At 43.8% G+C, this 19,140-nt stretch overlaps 1 protein-coding gene across 5 annotated transcripts in view; it reads left to right on the forward strand.

Annotated features, from left to right (window-relative positions):
- Positions 1-207: 207 nt before the first annotated feature.
- PXYLP1 (2-phosphoxylose phosphatase 1) overlaps positions 208-19,140 on the forward strand; it is a 68,635-nt gene continuing 49,702 nt past the window's right edge. The window contains exons 1-4 of one of the 5 annotated variants that reach the window (XM_064152756.1): positions 208-589; positions 12,980-13,169; positions 15,713-15,829; positions 16,630-16,883. The gene's annotated coding sequence lies outside the window, so the exon portion shown is untranslated. Of the gene's footprint in view, positions 590-12,979; positions 13,170-13,631; positions 13,690-15,712; positions 15,830-16,629; positions 16,884-19,140 lie in introns of those variants that run through there. The other 4 variants (XM_064152759.1, XM_064152754.1, XM_064152758.1 and 1 more) reach the window with 4 other exon arrangements.

Raw genomic sequence — 19,140 nt, forward strand, 5'->3', positions numbered from 1 at the left:
CCGTCGTCCCTTGCCACAACAGGTGTGCCGAATGCAAAGCTGCTGAGGGTGCACTCGATCCCACTATGTCACTGATGATGACAACGTTATCACTGGTCCCACTGCAGGGCTGACAGCTGCAGGCAGTTAAGAGCAAGGCTGCGACGGCGGGAGCCCGCGCTCAGTGCGGGGCCGCTGCCCCGGAGCCTCTCGCTGCTCTCCCGCAGCTGCGGCCACGCAGGAAGCCGTCTGCAGACAGCTGGAGCGGCACGCGGCCTCGACGGGCGGCAGCGGGAAACTCCACACCTGCCTGCGAGGGCCGCCTTGTCTCCAGTCGCGGAGCCGGACAGCGGCGGCGCCGGGCCAGAGCGGGCCGGGGCGACTCCACACCGCCCCGCTGGGCGTCACGGCGAAGCGGCCCCCTTCTCCAGGGCGGAGGCAGCGGCAGGGGGCGCTCGGGGGCGGCTCGGCGGGCGGGGGCGGTGCTGGCAGGCGCCAGCGCTGGGCGGGCTACGGAGCCCTAGCCGTGGCGTGGCGGCGGGCGGCGGCTTCAACCCTGCCTGCTGCTCCGGTTTCGGCACTGGAGGAGGCTCTGGGCGCGGCAGGGCAGGTAAAGGGGTGGCGAGGCAGGCGGGCGTGAGTGTCCCCAGGTCGGGCAGGTGGGACGGTGCTCTGTCAGGGAGCGCTCGAGCTGCTGCCCCGCTACGACCCGGCAGTGTCCGCGGTCTTTCCCTCCCCCGCGGCTCTGGCAGGCGGTCGCTGCAGACGCCTCGGGAGAGAACGGGGGTGCGGGCCGGGGAATGGTCCGTTGCGGTCCTGCCTGTCCCATGCACCGGGAAGTGGGGCTCGGCCGGCGGCGGATTGCCAGGCCGGCCGCCTCCGCGGATCGGCGAAGGGGCTAACTTTGCCTCCGGGACCGTCCCCTCAGGCAGGCACCGGGGTCCGGACGCTCACGGCCGTGATCTGGTGTGTGCGAGCGGTCCGGGCGGCTCGGCGGGTTCAGACCGTGCGTGCACCCCTCCCTGCCAGGACGGAGCCTAGAGCCGGCTCCTCGGCCCCTCAGCGTTCCTGCGGTGGGCGACTTCGTGTCGAGCAGCCTTGGCTGGCGGATCACACGGTGCTGTGGCGGAGCCCCTGCACTTCTCCGGTGGACTGACGCTTGGACTTCTATTGTGGGCTGATACAGTGTGGCTGGAGTGTAGCAACTTACTTTTTTTGGATGCCTGTCGTCTTTAGTGTATCTGAGAGAAGTCCCTTTCATTGTGCTTAAATATTTTTCGGGCCTTGAACAGACTTAGTGTATTTCTGTACTACAGCTTTCTGAAGAACCATCCTAAACCTTTTGAGAAACGTGGACTTAACATCAGAAGTGTGTTCTGACCAAGAGACCCTCCTGGCCTTCTTGCAGAATGTTTGCACAGAAATAAATGGAAAAATCAGTGAAAGTTTCAAAACTCTTAGAGTAAGAGGTTAAAAAAAGTATTTGTAAATACTATAACCTGGATTTGTGGACAGATCAGTTCACATAAAGGCCGGGACAATGGAAATGACAGGATGGGAGCAGTGCGTGATGACCTTTTAAGTCTTTTATTTTGTCTGGCATCGCAGTATGAGATGAGCATCTAGTTCAGACCTTACATGTTCTCTTTTACAAATACGGTTTAATGTGGATGAAAACACTACAGAATGAGTGGCTCTATCCTTGACTAACTACAAAAGCTGTCACGTATAATAAGTTATTGTGTCGGTGTTACAATAGTAATGGGATATTAAACCAACACATTTTGGCAGTAAGTAGCTGTAATGCTTATGCCCTGTTTTGACGTCTGTAGAAGGAGGATTAGTTCAGACAGAATTTGTAGTGGGAGGATGTGAGCGGGATGAAAAGCAAAAGCGGCTTAATTTTAATCTTCTCAAAAAGGTAACTAAAAGTAGCGCACTTGGTTCAAACACATATGCTCCTCTCTCTAATGGCTTTTCATTGTAGTCTCTTAAATATTTTCTGTACTAGTGCTGAAAAATTAATTTTTATAAGATTCAATACACACTAAACAAGCTCCCTGTTCTGCAAAGAAAGGAAGTATTGAGGAACAGGAATGGGGTGTGAAGGCCTGACAACACCCACGGTGGTGTAGCTAAACCTGCATATCAGTGTACCTGAACAGAGGTAGCCCTCTGGTTAGGCTTGAGGCCTTTAGTTATGTTGTTTCAGTTTCATAGTTGTGAAGTTGCTTTTTTCTGTCAACCTTCATTTGGTTTATGGTTTGGTGTGGGGATTTTTTTGGGTTTGTTCTTTGTTTGGTTTTTTTTTAGTTTAAAAAGTGGGCATTCCAGAACGAGCACAGGCAAAAAGCAGTGCTTCAGGGTGTGCAAGCCTGCTGTCCCTCATGACGTTTGCTTCCTCCAGTGGTTTTACAATGGGGTGTATATCTTTAGATACTTATCTTCCCTTCTCAGCTGAAAGGAACCTCAATCATCCTAGGAGGTTTCTTATGTAGGTCTTTATTCATTTTCCTAACCTCACAGGAGGCTTTTGAAACTAGACTTTGGTTGAACTTTTATGAATATTTTTTGTGCTGAAGCTGCATATTATTTTTTTCGTTTTTTATTATGAAAAAAAAAAGACATGTATCTTCATTGTATCTCCATCTTATTGCCCAGAACATGAATGATGAATTCATGTGGTGCTTAGCGTGGCTTTTATCTGAATTAATGTTCAGTTCTAGTTGAGTAGGCCACATGGCGAAGACCTCTCTTCAAGCCTCTTATTCTTTTTTAACTAATTTTAAAAAAAGGCAATTAATAGGCAAAAAAAAAAAAAAAAGATCACAAGATGTGTTTTGCTCACAAACATAAATGAGCATAGGAATTATATATTTAAGCCACCTACTAACATATGGTTTAAGATTCAGATGTGATTAGGTTTATGGTTTATGATGGATGCTACAGAGGAGGTGGTGAAACTTTAATTGCTCTCTAGAGTGGACTCTCAAGTCTGCCTCTACCAAAATGATGAAGGTGATGTCTCAAGGAGTATTGGAAGCACACATATACAATGCAGTGATCACTTTAAGTGTTAAAGGAATCGTTTGGTGAAGGAAGTGTGAGAGAGTTAAAGAAGGTGGAGTTTGTTATGAGTTAACACAGGAAGGATTGGGGAGTTAACTGGTAGAAGCAGAAGGCAAGTTACTGATAAGATGTCTGAAAGACAACGTGACAGCTCAACTGTCCTGGCACACACAGGACTAGCACACACAATGCTGCTAGGCAGCAGTGTTAGGGGTGAGAAAGATTTGTTTAAAAAGAACCTCATGGTCCATTTGTTGGACGAAGAGTATGATTTGGGCCCTAACTATTCAAGCATTATGTTGAGTTCGGGAAGTGTTTGAATGTAGCTGCAAATCTGAATTCACTGGGAGAGGGAGGCAGTAAACTGCATTGTCTCACATTTAGAAGGTTGTATTTAAAAATACTCTAACTTGGGTGGTAAACAACATCTAAAAATCAAGATATAAATTTTTGTACAAAGAAGGGAAAAAATTCCCAGTGCTTGGGAGGAGATTTTAAATGTAGATTTCGCGCCCACTTGGGTTGCAGTATTGTAGTAATTCTACTAGAATTGTACTAAGATATTGCAGTATTCATTAAAAAAAAGGTTCTGCTTTAAAGTACTTTTTTTTTTGGTCTTCTTTGAAATGCTTTCTAGGATGCTTTTATAATGAATGCAGGCAAATATGTGGTATAAATTACACAGAAATAGAAATGCAAACAGTTGATCACAATGCTACATACAGGACAATGATTACTTAAATCTTACATAGCAACTTTCCAGAGAGATACTGTAAATGTTGTATTGTACGATTATATATGAGGTATAGGTGTTCTACTGTAAAGGTTGTAGTGTGGTGGGGCTTAGTCTGTTCTCCCAAGTAACAAGTGACAGGATAAGAGGAAATGACCTCAAGTTGCACCAGTGGAGGTTTAGGTTGGACATTAGGAGAACTTTCCTCACTGAAAGGGTTGCCAAGCCCTGGAACAGATTCTTTGGGGAAGCAGTTGAATCGTCATTCCTGGAGAATTTAATATAAGTGTAGATATGGTGTCGATGAACATATTTAGCAGCAGACTTGGTGGTGTTATGCTAATGGTTTTGAACAAAATGGTCTTAAAGGTATTTTCCAGCCTAAACGGTTCCATGGTTCACAGAACCACAGAATGTTAGGGGTTGGAAGGGACAGCTCCTAGCCAAAGTAGGCCACAAAGGAATGCATCCAGGTGGGTTTTGAAAGTCTCCAGAGAAGGAGAATCCACAGCCTCTCTGGGCAGCCTGCTCCAGTGCTCTGTCACCCTCATTGTAAAGAAGTTTCTCTTCATGTTGAGGTGGAACCTCCTGTGTTCCAGATTGTACCTGTTGTTCCTTGTCTTATTGTTGGGCACCACCAAAAAGAGACTGGCATCTTCATCTTGACACCCACTTCTCAGATATTGTAGACATAAGATCTCCCTTCATATTTCTCTTCTTAAGACTAAACACTTAGTCTTTATTCATGGGAGAGATGTTTAAGTCCCCCAGTCATTCCTGTAGCTCTTCTGTGGGCTTTCTCTGGTAGTCTACATTATGCAGACCATGAGTGCTTCATGTTCTGTTAAAATCAGGCTGTGCTTTTGGGGAAACCCAAATAGAACCTTAAGCAAAGTTTTGCAAAGTATTTAGGGCAGAAAGTTATTGGTATTTTACTGTCTAAAAATTGCAGGGGAGGATATACAGGTTTTATGTCTGTGCAGGAGCATGTGGGCTGCAACCATGAGCTCCAGCATCAGGTTTAGATTAGAATTGAAAATTAGCCTTCTGGTTTGTTTGAAAGTATTAGGCAGTGTTTGATTACATCTGGCTGAGACATTTTCTTGCTTGGTGAGAAATAAAGAATGGGAAGGTGTACTTCGAGAATCAGTGTTTATGACTCTTTTCAAAAAATCAGATAATGGCTTTTTTACTCTGTTCATATAATCCCTGAATCATCGGTGTAATGGCTCATCCTAAGCAACAAAAAAAGAGCAGTTTTTTCATTGTGTGAGATGATAATAGGAGCATCTGCCAGGAGGGCAGCAAAGGTGATTGTGCAATAAGTGGTTCTGAGGACAGGCTAAAGATTCAGAGCAAGATTGACAGGCTATTTTGTATTGATTACAGAGGTAAACTGAGCATTGATAAGCTAGATAGCTGGCTTATTTCTGCACTGATTTTGGAAGCTGAAATAATTTGGCTTATTTGTTTGTGCCACATGAGAAAGGCATTTTTCAGAAGTGATGTTTGGAAATAATCGTCAGTGGCTGTTTTCCAGCTGTTTCATCCAGAATTGAGGGGAACACTGTAACTGATGACCAAGAAAAGGCTGAGGTCCTGAATGCTTTCTTCACCTCAGTTTTCAACAGTGAGGAGGGAGAAGGAGGCAAGTGGCCTCTTGAACTGGGGGATGGGGTCGGGGAGCGGTGTGTTCCCCTGGAAATTCATGAAGAATTAGTTCAGGACCTGCTGAGCCATCTGGACACCCACAAGTCCATGGGACCAGATGGAATCCATCCCAGGGTGCTGAGAGAGCTGGCAGCTGAGCTGGCCAAGCTGCTCTCCATCATTTTCCAGCAGTCCTGGCTCACTGCAGAGGTCCCAGGAGACTGGAAAATGGCCAACGTGGTCCCCATCCACAAGAAGGGTCGGATGGAGGAAGCTGGGAACTACAGACCTGTCAGCCTGACCTCAGTGCCAGGGAAACTGATGGAGCAGGTTAGCTTGGGGGTGATAAGAGTGCACCTGAGGGATGGCAAAGGGCTCAGGTCCAGCCAGCATGGGTTTAGGAAGGGCAGATCCTGCCTTTCTAACCTGATCTCCTTCTATGATCAGGTGACCCGCTTGGTGGATGTGGGGAGGCCTGTGGATGTGGTCTATCTGGACTTCAGCAAGGCCTTTGACACTGTCCCCCACAGCAAACTGCTGGCTAAGCTGTCAGTCCATGGCTTGGATGGCAACACCCTGTGCTGGGTTAGGAACTGGCTGGAGGGATGGACCCAGAGAGTGGTGGTGAATGGTGCCACATCCAGCTGGTGGCCAGTCACTAGTGGTGTCCCTCAGGGATCAGTGCTGGGCCCCATCCTCTTTAACATCTTCATAGATGACCTGGATGAGGGCATGGAGTCAGTCATCAGCAAGTTTGCAGATGACACTAAGCTGGGGGCAGATGTGACTGAGTTGGAGGGCAGAAGGGCTCTGCAGCGGGACCTGACCTCCTGGACAGATGGGCAGAGTCCAAGGGGATGGCTTCAATAGCTCCAAGTGCAGGGTGCTGCACTTTGGCCACAACAACCCCATGCAGAGATACAGGCTGGAGTTGGAGTGGCTGGAGAGCAGCCAAACAGAGAGGGATCTGGGGGTGCAGATTGATACCCACCTGAACATGAGCCAGCAGTGTGCCCAGGTGGCCAAGAGAGCCAGTGGCATCCTGGCCTGCATCAGGAATGGTGTGGCCAGCAGGAGCAGGGAGGTCATTCTGCCCCTGTACTCTGCACTGGTTAGACCACACCTTGAGTGCTGTGTTCAGTTCTGGGCCCCCCAGTTTAGGAGGGACATTGAGATGCTTGAGCATGTCCAGAGAAGGGCGACGAGGCTGGGGAGAGGCCTTGAGCACAGCCCTACGAGGAGAGGCTGAGGGAGCTGGGATTGGTTAGCCTGGAGAAGAGAAGGCTCAGGGGTGACCTTATTGCTGTCTACAACTACCTGAGGGGAGGTTGTGGCCAGGAGGAGGTTGCTCTCTTCTCTCAGGTGGCCAGCACCAGAACGAGAGGACACAGCCTCAGGCTGCGCCAGGGGAGATTTAGGCTGGAGGTGAGGAGAAAGTTCTTCACTGAGAGAGTCATTGGACACTGGAATGGGCTGCCCGGGGAGGTGGTGGAGTCGCCGTCCCTGGGGCAGTTCAAGGCAGGACTGGACGTGGCACTTGGTGCCATGGTCTAGCCTTGAGCTCTGTGGTAAAGGGTTGGACTTGATGATCTGTGAGGTCTCTTCCAACCTTGATGATACTGTGATACTGTGAATTTCTATGGCCACCTTAAATTTTTTGGTGTATGGAAAATGAAGTTGTTTTCCCTAAGAAGGCTATCACGAGATTCATAGCTTCTCTTGTGAAAATGGAAAAAACAAATACCGTAACTTGGTCGTAGTGTCTGCTGTGATAAATTCTACAATCATGTAGTGGAAGACACAGTGCTATGTTTTCCTGATGCTAATAGTTCTGGTGATAAAAATGGAGGCTCATTGAATACAGTCTGTCGTTAATGATTGTTTTAAAAGGACAAAGCAATGCTGATGCTGCAACTTGCAATTTGCCATGTTTTTCATGTTTTGTTCATCTCACTCGCATCCATGGATATGCTAAAGCAAGGTTGCCAAGGGCAGATTGTTCAGAATTGCAGTGTCCAGCAATTCCAGGTGGGTTTGGAATCTGTACAGAGAAAACTCCACAAACTCTGGGCAGCCTGGTCCAGGACTCCAGTATCCTCACTGGAAGGAAGTTTACTCTCATGCTGAGATAGAACTTCCTGTGTTTCAGTTGTGCCTGTTATTGCTTGCCCTGTTACTGGACACCACTGAGAGGAGTCTGGTCCCATCTTCTTGCTTCCTGCCCTTAGATATTGCTAGCTGTTGACAAGATCCCCTCTCAATCTTCTCTAGGCTAAACAGCCTCAGGTCCCTCACCCTTTTCTCATCAGAGAAGTTCTTCATTCTCCTCTCATTATCCTTATAACCTGTTGGACTCTCTTTGGCAGTTCCCTGTCTCTCTTGAACTGGGGAGCCCAGAACTGGACATGGTATTCCAGATATGGTCTCACTAGGGCAGAGTTATCGGGGGAGAAGGACCTCCTTCAACCTGCTGGTCACACTCTTCTTAATGCTCATCATTTCCCTTCTTGCCCACAAAGGCACATTGCTGGTTGAGAGTCAACTTGTCCATCAGGACTATCAGGATAGGAAAAAGGAGATCTCACATTAGGGCTGTAGTCAGAAGGAAAAATATTTTGGGATGAGGGCCAAAATACAGTCTGAGCATAATGAGAGAGTGAAAATTTAATAAGAACTAGCTTTGAGCACATCCCTGCCATGTTTGCTTTCCAAGTTAGTGCCAAAAGAAGGTATTTGCAGCTGGATACAACACCTGACAGTGAAGCAGAGGGAGACATGTTCATGCTTAAGAGCCAAAAGTCTTTGTGGGAAATGAGTGCAGAGAGAAGAGTTATATTAGGAGAGTGAGTCGTTCAGACAATTAAAACTGTCAAAAGCAAAAGCTTAACTAAAAAGTGTAACAATTCAGGCCCCTTAACTGCTTTGTCTTTGCTGCTCTCTGGAGTTGTGGTGTTATCTGATCAGCCACTGGCTTTGATCTGTGTGTGATGTGGCTCTATGCTTGTACAACTATGAGCATATGGCATTATCATTTTAAAAGTTTAAGTTTAAAATAATTGCATTCTGGGGCTGTTTTTAAGAATTATTTAATTAATCTGTATGTTCTGAAATGTTTTTGTTGGCAATTAAGAGATAATTCTGGCCTGGAGCCACCAAAATCATAAGGTTCCTTTCAAGCTTCATAATAATGTTAAAGAGAGTTGCTCAGTTTCCTTTAAGGAAGTAAAAGCACTTCCTATGTTTTTGATTTTACTTTCCCTGCAGTTCAGAGAGGTGTATGACCTATAATGGCATAGAAAAAGAAGTAGGAATCTGGTGACATTCCTGAAGTGGATGACAAAAAGTGGGGCTTGAGACAGGTTTTTGTAGACACTAAAATGTTGTTTCTGCAGGACCTCCAAAATGTCATGCTGGACTGGGAGGTTAGCACTGGGGGGTTGTTAGTGACTTCTGCTTTTTTCGTGTTTCTACTAAGTAACTTACACAGCTATAGCATGCTGATCTTATTTCCAACCAGAAAGCCTTAATCAAGGCTGGATGAAAGCACTTGTTGAGAAGCTTGTTTGAATGGAAGGAACTTTTGAACAAAAGGTTTAAAGTGACCAAAAGAAAACTGAAGTTAGGGGCACCTGTTCCTTGAAATATTTCATGTTTCTTTTTACATTTACTGTTCAAATGAACTGAGACCTATAAATCATCACAGTTGAAAAACTAAAGCTCAAACCAAGGAAACTTTCAACAATTCCTAAAATGAACATGAAAATGAGAGAAAAAGAATTAAACTAGCAAAGGAATTGCAGTAGTCTCAGTACTTGTGATTTGGGTATGCTATGAACTCTGACTTTTCTAAGAAGGGGAATGTTTTATGATCTAAAGTTACTTGAAGACTGTCGCGGAGGGGTATTCTGCCGCCTACGTCAATTGTGGTGAAGGGGAGAAATTAATTGGTGCAAGATAATATTCTATAAAAATACATATTTATTAACTTCAGTACTCTGAACTCTCACTACCCCCAACCACTGTATTTTAATATTAAATAGATCTTACATGGTCATGAAAGACATTCTAGGATTAATATCCAACCATAACTTATTAATAACTAGCAAACAATTCAAACTTTAACCACAGAGAGGATTTTCCCTATGGATTAATGCCGCTTGGGGTCTATATACTATTTGCCTAGCAGGTGGGCTGAAAGCTCTGTCTGCCCTATGGCAGGAGGCAATAGATATTACAGAGGCATTAAAGTATTCACTTACAAATTCTTATTAATTATCAGTCATCCTCTGGGGCTATGTTACTAGTGTCCGAACTTCAGGGGAGTCTTTGCCCATGGACTTGGAGGATGGAATCCTCCCGGCTTGAGGGGAAAGGAGAATCTTTCCAGTTTCTGGGGAAATGATACAGTCTCTGACCTTGTTCTCCTGGCTTCTTCTGGGCGCTCTGTCCAGGGACTATTGGCAGGACCTCAGGTGCAGAAGGAGCACGATGCCATGCGGTCTGAGCATGGTCTCATGCTGGCTAGCAGGCCGATCATGTACAGACAAGTGGAGTCTGCTCCTGGTTAACTCAGTGGCAGCGGCATGCTTACCAGGCAATGATAAGGCAGCGGGTGTGCAATAGGATACATGGCTGCACTGGAGTCTGAGCTCTGTAGGTAAAGGCAGGCAATACAGGATCTGGTCCTGATAACTCACCGCAGTGGCGTGCAGGTGTGCACAGCTGGCTGGGAGACTGTGGGAGATACTGTCTCTGTAAAAACTGCAAAGCAAATAGGCATAAGCAGCGCTGGTGAGTCTAAGTCTAATGAGTGAGTGAGCCTGAATGTGAACGATCGGGCGAGTCCTGAGCATACGTGTGTGCCCCTATTTATCAAATGTGGACTGAGATTAATGGCCCTTTGGGCACTAGAATGACCAATCAGGTTATGGCAGTCAGACAAACAATACCATAATAGGCAAAAGCCACAGGCCTGGACTTTCCAAATATGGTGAACACACAGGCCTAGCACCCGGCAAGCATGAGCTGGGTGCATGGGTTTACACAGACATGTTTACACAATCAGGGGTCCTGGGCAGGCCAGACTTCATGGCACCAGGCCTATTGTGCCACTTTTATCCATTTAATGTGTTTACCTCTGGTTTGGGCAGAAAAACATGTCCAGTCAAGGCATAAATAAGCCTATTTTTGAGCCTTTGAGCCCTCCACAACAATGACTATTTAAAGCTTTGTAATTTGACAGATTTTCTTATAATCTGGATTTAACTGACTGATTTAACAGTGAGGCTTCTCTGTGGTTTGTAAGGAAGTGGTCCATGCTATACTGTGCAGCTTCAAATTCAAACCCACATTCATCTTTGGAGTATCTGCTGCACTCTGAGAGACCTTATGGTAGTAGGCAACCTATGGGTTTCTTTCTGTTGAATGAAGTGATCTTAGTCTTCATTTAGGTAATCTGAAATGGGTAGGTTCCTTAGAGGTGGAGACATTTTTGGATTCAGGATTCATTCCGTAGCAGGCATAGTATGAAATAGAATAGACCTGATAGGCTGCATTGAGGGGAAGGAGAGGGTCTGGGGAGGGAACAGCGAAAGAAACTGATTCTTTAAAGCATTACAAAAACACGGGTGGCAGGAGTGTGTTCTTTGTTTTAAAGCTTTTGGTAGTAGAACTTCTTTTGTTAATGAGGTGCAAGGGCACGTTCCGAAATCTTTACAACAGAGCATCGATCTGCAGCAAATATATTTCCATATGAACCATGTCCTCAAAGTAGTGGCCAAACTGGCCTGTGTAACTTAGAAATTGTGAAGTTTTCTATTTGCAGATATTTTCAGGCAGAAAACAAAAATACTCCAGTGTTTCTCCAATTTTTTTTTTGTTTGCTATTGAAGGGCACTCTGTTAATCAGCTGTCAAAGATGCTTGTCCCTGTTGTTTAGTAGGCTTTCTGTTCTTTCTTTAATGTAATATGACCATAATAAATCTTTATCATATATTCATAATGAGAAATACTGAAAGCTACTCCCCACTGACCCTAAATATTTTCTACCGAAGGGCATAAGTGTGAAACCCACGGGTATATGAAAACCCGTGTTTTGCTCTCACGTTTGTAGAAATTGGTTGTATATCCATTACAACTTGAAAATTGACAGCAGTGGCGTAAATTGATTGTAACAAGAGCCGTGTTGGGGGCGTATTTGGGCTTACTGCCTGATCTCTGTAAACCAGAGCACGAAAACCCGCAGCTGAAGTCTGCTCCAGTGTTTTTTCATTCCTATCTTTGGTAGCTTGCTCGGCAGCATGCTGGTTTAGAAACAAGCTCATCAGGATAACCCAGATATATCCTTCAGCATCACAGCACCCGTCATCCTTCCTTTCCTGGATGCATCCTATGAATACAGTTTCGTAAATCCTGTTTTGGATCCAAACTTGTGTTGTATTTAGTGCTTGCAAGCAGTTGCACAAATACGGACTTCTAGCAAAGCGTTTTGCTGACCAGAAGAGGTTAAGGCTTGTTCCCAGTTTATGCACTTGTGGTACATTTAGTGAGTAACCAAGGAAAGAGAAATAATCCACATGTGTGTGTATGCATAATATGTATATGTGTGTGTATATATATCTATACGTAAAAAAATATTTATATACACACTCTCCTTTGGATAGGGGCATATATATATGATTATGTAGGTTTTTTGTTGTGAGTTTTGGAATATGTTTTTGTGTGCTTTATTTTAATATACAGCATTTTAATGTATAGAATTAATATACAGAATTTTTTTATATGCAGAATTAAGGTAATCCAGAACTTCCTAGCAGAAGTGTAAGTTATCAGTTGAGTAGGTGGAATTTTGAAATACATAGACATGCGGACTCTGTAAAAGGGACTAGATTAAATAGTGGAGATGGTTTGCAATGGTAGATAACAGAATGTGTCATCCTCTTTTCCTCTGGAAAACATCAACGGGAAGAATTGTGTGGCACCTATGGAAAGTAGGGGATTGCTTCTCTACAGCTGATGGAAAATCAGATTATGGTGATATTTGTAATTCAGAATGGAAGGGCCTCATGGGAGGGCAAGCATGGGAGAAGACAGTACTTGGGGACTGCCAACAGATGTCTCTCTGAAGGCCTGGAGTTTGCAGGCTCTTGTAGGTGCTGTGGCCTTCATCTGTCTGCTTCTGTGCATGTGGAGCAGAATTCAGCAAGACTGTGCTTGTCCTGGCTCGGAGTCTCACAGAGAGAAGTGGTAGGACAGAGCATCAGTGACTAACAAGTTTGACTACAAGTGCTAAGCAAAAGAGAGAGGATGTATGAACTGTCAAGTGTGAATTTTAATGCTCACCATCACTTTGTCGTCTCATCTAAACAGATGTCGGAGTCTGGTACAAAGTAGAACATAAACTATATGTTTATACATATATATAAACATATATATATATATATATATAAACATAAACTATGTATATATATGAAGGTGACACTTCACAATAGATGTTCCATAATTGTTTCTTTATGCTGTCCTGCTTTTCCTCTTTGTTTACCGTCTCAGCTAATTTAGGCTCTTGCAAGGTCCTGCAGGCAGGGGCGTGTCACCTCCATGTGCTGGCTGGTGGGAACACTTCAAGTTCTTTATAAACAGACTAGAGAAGCTGGTAGCAGAAAAAAAAAAGCCTCTGCCATCGGGTGCTGCCAGAGCCTGAGCATGATGGCAGCAAACTTTTGAGATGAGTATCTAAAGGGTAAATGTTCTGGGGAGAGGCAGAAAGGAAACTACATGTGAAATGTCTGTATTTTTAAGGAAAGGATGTGCAGGACAAAGAAATTATATTTGAATTGCAGCTGGTCAGAACTTCTCTCACATACAATGATAATTCAAATAGTATCAGAGAGACTGGAGAAGGAGAAGAGTGGTCTAGGACAATGGCATTATCCCAAAGGAATTAGACGTTTACAGTAAATTGTATTTTGACAAAATAATTTCCTTCTTTCCTAAGTTAGTTGATGCTTTTAAAAAAATTATTATTAATGCTTTAGGAACTATTGATTATACAGAAATAACTGCAGTACTGATAGCCTTTAGTGACTGCATGGCATAAGTTTATAGTGCTTTGTTTTGGTGTTCAGGTTTTTTGAAGAGTGATGTTGATGTGTTACTGAATCAAAGATAAATTTCCAGGTTACAGTTATGCTATTTCTTTCAGAAGATCTTGGCTGAATTGTCAGGCTTTAAACATGATCGGTGGTCAAGGTCCAGAGGAGGTAAGCTGGTACACCTACATGGTATTCTGTAAAAGTCTGTAAAAGATAAAAGAATCAAACCCTTCCTGACTTTTTTCATGCTTTTAAAAAGATTCCATATTTCTTTTACTCTCCCCTGCTCATGTTGTCCTTGTTCAAGAAAATACAGCCTCATAGTTTTACCAGAAAACTGATGCAAGTCTAAGGAAATTCCAGAAAGCAGGAGATTCCTGGCTGTTGAGTAAACCAACTTCCAGTGCTGGGAAATACATAGGGAATTGCATAAAGTGCAGTTGTAATGTTTTAATGTTGTGTTATATTAACTGAAATATTTATGCACTAAACAGTAATACAAATGTCTCTGCATGACTGTTTATTGCCCTGTTTTAAGAGATCCATAGACTTGTAGTCTAAAGAAAACAAGTATTCTAAATAAATTGTAGAATCATTTTGGTTGCAAAAGACCTTTGAGATGGGAGTCCAACCTTCATCTTTCTCAACCAAGTCTGGTGCTAAATCATGTGCTTCAGCACTGCATCTCTGCATCTCAGACACCTCCAGGGATGGTGATTCAACCACCTCCTTGGGGAACATTTCAGATTTGGACTGACAAAAATCAAACATAAAGCTAAACTATGTAAAAACTTATTCTGCTTGTATATCTTACCTGATCATCTCATAAAGCAAGCAGCTTGTAGTGGTGATTTGAGTAGTACAGAACTGAAAAGGTGGAAATTGAAGGACTTAATCTGAGGTTATAAACTGTATGACAGTTATGCTCAAACCTGGAAGATGATTAGGAGAAAGAGAAATTTTAAATGTTCGCTGTGTTACCTGCCTGTGTATCTTGAGATTTCAAATCTCAGAGTTAAGTGAGTCTTTTACTTTGAGAACAGTGAATTATGTTCAAGGTGTGGTCCCATTTCTGTATGGCTAATGCTCTCTTCGTCCCTTCAGAATGCAAATAAACTCTTCACCTTTACTTACTAAATCCAGCAGTAAATTTGCTGCACAGTGAATATAATGAGTGCTGTAGAGAGGGACAAAATTGTTTGAGTATAGACTCTACTTGATGCCTTAGCTTTAATGAAGTGAGAGCTTGTCTTGCTTGTTTTGATGGGCTGGGCAATACTGCTGCGCTGTTCTCAATAGCTTTTGCATGTTTCAAGACCAGCCAGGATGGTATGAGAAAAATTTAGATATAGGTAGTGTCACGTTCTAAATACTAAAATATATTAAACTTTAGCAACTTATTTGTTACTTTTTAGGAGTTATTTGTTTGTTTGTTTTTAATCAAATACTGGCTTCTAAAATGTTGAGTAACTTGAAAATATGCTTTTTGCTTCAACTGTTTTTTATAACAATCTGCTTCCCACACCTTGAGTTCTGCTGTGCTACTCTTCATTTTGTTGTGAAGTCAGAAGGTTTTTGTTCTGATGTTAAGTTTTACTTTTGACAAGAACAATAAAAAAGTGTGACCATCTCTGTGGTCATCACATGTAAGGCCACTCTTGAGAGGTGTTTGTTTTGTTAAGAAACATGAGGCTTCACCACAATCACCTGTTATGCGCACTCTTACTAAGTAGATTTTGTGTGAAGGCTCCTGCTGTTTGTTCTGCCCACTCTTAGACCTGCTGTATCTCAACCAAAGGAGCATTGTCTCTAGCATTCAGGTTCTTTCCATAGATGCACCCAGACAATATCTGATCACGTGGGACATGAAAAACCTTCTGCAATCATAGAACAGAATCATAGATTATGAGTTGGAAGAGACCTTTAAAGGTCATCTAGTGCAGCTCCCCTGCAGTCAGCAGAGACATCTTCCACTAGACCAGGTTTCTCAGAGCCCACTCCAACCCAATTCAGAATGTTTCCAGGGATTGGGTATCTGCTTCATCTCCGGGCAACCTCTGACAGTGTCTTAACACATTTAGTGTGAAAAAGATCATCCTTGTAATTTTCCCTTCTTTCAGTTTAAACCCATAACTCCTTGTTCTGTGGTAACAAGCCCCGTTAAAAAAGTCTGCCCCCATCTTTCTGATAGGTCTCCTTGGAGCCTTCTCTTCAGGCTGAACAGCCCTCACTCTCAGCCTTTCTGCATACGAGAGGTGTTCCAGCCTTTGTATAATTTCCATGGCTTCCTGTGAATATTCCTCCACAGGTATGTGTCCTTGTGCTGAGTGCTCCAGATCTGGACATGGCACTGCAGGTGAGGTCTTACCAGAGTGGAGCACAGGCAGAATTCTCTCCCATGACCAATGCTGCTGGGGATGCAGCCCATGATACAGTTGGATTCCGGGTTGCAAATGCACATTACTGACTCTTGTGCAGTTTTTCATCCACCAGTACCCCAATTCCTTCTTTGCAGGGCTCCTCTCAGTCATATCAACATGAATAGGTACTGTTTCCTGCTGTTTCCCTTCATAACTTTACATGAAGTGTTGCATGCTGCTTTTTTTAACCACTGCTTTCTTTACCATCACTTAGATGTTTTTAATGAGGCTGCTGACCTGTTTGAACTTTCAGCCAAGTTCCATTTTTCCTGTGGAATAAATCAAGTAGCTTTACTGAACAGATTTAGCTTAATTTCTTTCAATGATGAACTGGCTTTATTTTATTTATAAATGTCTTTAAAAAAAGTATGCCAGGTGATGTGACCTATTTCTCAGAAATGTTAAAAAAAAAAAGAATGCTTGTTTCTTTCTGATGGGGAAAATGAAAAATTTTGACTAACAGTGTTGCAGATGTTTGCTACTTAGTGATGCTATGCAAAATGCAACTTCAGTGCTGCAGGAATCAAGTGTCCAGTTTAAACTGCCGACATTAATCAGCTGCAGGGGTTTTGTGAGGGTTTTCTCAATGTGATGATTGCAAGCACAAGTAACGAAGCAGGTCATGCTGACTAGAGAATTAGTTCTACTGAATGTTGGCATTTATTCTCTCTTGTGATGCTTGTCATAGGTTGTTGTAGCACCAATTGACTTGGTCATAACTACAAGATCTCAGCCACAAGTTTACATTCCTGAAGGAATAAAGAAAGTCCTTTGAAGCACAAAAGGAAAGATTTGGCTTGCACCGCTTGCTGACACAACTGTTTCCTGCAGTTTTCATTTCAAGAGTATTAAGTTCTTTAGCTGTCTGAGAATGGATGCTGGACTCCTGGGGTTTAGTGGATGAAAAATGTACTGTCTGGTTGTCTGCTGCCAAATGGCTGGGTAAGAATTGATGGAGCATCATGAGTTAAATGAAAGTTAAGGCAGAAATCTTCATTATAATTGTATCAGGAGCTGTCACTATTTCAGATGTCTTCAAAACAGGTTTTGTCAGAAAATAAGCCTGCAGATGTAGGTAGAAGATAAAAGATGCATCAAAAAGCAATTGTGATGAAAAACTTTTGTCTGCAGTGTAGAGACACCAGACTAGTGAGCCCTTGTGTTCTTCTGTGACTGTAAAACCATCTATGAATATTTCTCCAGATCAACCTTACATTGTAGACTTTTTGCTGTCCTCAAGCTCTTGCTACAAAATGCATGTCTATCTGCCTTTGGATATATAGTTAGGTACAGACTTAATGCTACCTTCCTTATTAGGCAAAGTCACCATTACGCTTTGCTTGTTTCATGGTGACCGCTTTTGCTTGTTTGTGTTTCGGTAGACAATGTCATTTTGATGTACCATATCAGATAAAGTGAGTGATTTTATTGAGGCAGACTTAGAAAAGTACTATTGATTATTTATGTAGACATGCTATTTTAATCAAGTAAATTCATTTAAGCTGTCATGGTGAGTCAGTGTAATAATGTGCTTCTGCTTCATGCTGGATAGTAGGTTTGTATTCTAAACGGGCAGGGCTGATTTAAAGGATGTAGCAGTATTACTTGATTGGCACAGATCTTTGGCAGGGATGGTTTAGTGTCATGTCCAACCACACAAGCACTTAGAAAAGCACTGATGTGAAGTTATTTTCAGGGTGTGAATTAAAAAAATAAAACCCCAGTTTAATTCACCCTGCACAAAATGTCATCTTTGTGTTTTGCAGAGGAGGAGGGGTTGCCGGGGGCAGGTTCCATGTGGAGCACTAGTAAGCAATACCTAGCCAGTGCTCAACAAAAAGTAGGTTAGTCATGCCAGCTGCTCTGCTGGGAGTTGTGTGCTCAGCCTATACTCTGCAGCCATTCCACTCTCCTGGCATTGCTAGGGAGTTACTACATTTTCCACTTCAATGGCCTGAAGTGGAGAGTCTTACTTGATCAGATTTTTCCAAGAGCCTAGCAGAGTCTTCGCTATAGTGTCCTGACTCCCCAGCCTGGCCTACAATCATGACACTGTTTTTACCCTTGTATAAATGTGCAGTAGCCTGGCATCTTACACCAGCACAGGTTGACACCAGCACAGGTTGGCACCATCTTGTGAGATGAAGTGAGAGCTGAGGGGGCTCTAAATGCTGTGAGTCATTCTGGTGTGTTTTGATGAGTTGAAACCTTTGGATCCTGAAAACGTCTGTGGGTAGGTGAGCATGCTGCAAAATGTGGTTCAGGAATGGCCTTTTATTCTAGAGGGCTTTAAACTAGAATGGAAGGGGGAGGGGGTTAAACATGACAGCACCAGAGATAAATCAAAGGGAATTGAGGATGGTAGGCTAGAGCTAGGAGTAAAAGCAGCAGCCCAGCTGAAGTGCAGTACACTAATGCACGCAGTATGGGTAACAAACAAGAGGAGCTGCAAGCTCTGGTGCTGGAGGAAAACTATGATATTGTCACCATCACTGAAACGTGGTGGGATGGCTCACATGATTGGAGTGCTGTGATCAATGGCTACAGACTCTTCAGGAGAGACAGGCAAGGGAGAAAGGGCGGGGGAGTGGCACTGTATATTAGGGATGCTCTGGATGTCATGGAGGTAGAAATCAAAGATGATCAAGTTGAGTCATTATGGGTGAGACTTAAGGCAAAGGCCAACAAGGCTGATATCCTGGTTGGAGTCTGTTACAGACCACCCAACCAGGAAGAAGAGGTTGATTTATTACTCTTTAAGCAACTGGAGGCTGCCTCAAGATCCCCTGCCCTTGTTCTGGTGGGCGACTTTAACCTACCAGACATCTGCTGGGACTTAAACACTGCAGAGAAGAAGCAGTCTAGAAGGTTTCTGCAATGTGTGGAAGACAACTTCCTATCCCAGCTGTTACGTGAGCCTACCAGGGGAGCAGCCCTGCTTGACCTGCTGCTCACAAATAGAGAGGGGCTGGTAGGGGATGTGGTGATTGGAGGCTGCCTGGGGTCCAGTGACCACGGAATTATAGAGTTTTCAATACATGGAGAAACCAGGAGGGGCATCAACAGAACCTCCACACTGGACTTCCGAAGGGCAGACTTCAGCCTATTTAAGGAACTAACTCAGAAAGTTCCTTGGCAAAAAGCCCTTGAAAACAAAGGGGTCCAGGAAGGTTGGACCTACTTCAAGAAAGAATTCCTG

The sequence above is a fragment of the Pogoniulus pusillus genome, chromosome 13, assembly GCF_015220805.1.
Source record: "Pogoniulus pusillus isolate bPogPus1 chromosome 13, bPogPus1.pri, whole genome shotgun sequence".
NCBI classification, from domain to species: domain Eukaryota; kingdom Metazoa; phylum Chordata; class Aves; order Piciformes; family Lybiidae; genus Pogoniulus; species Pogoniulus pusillus.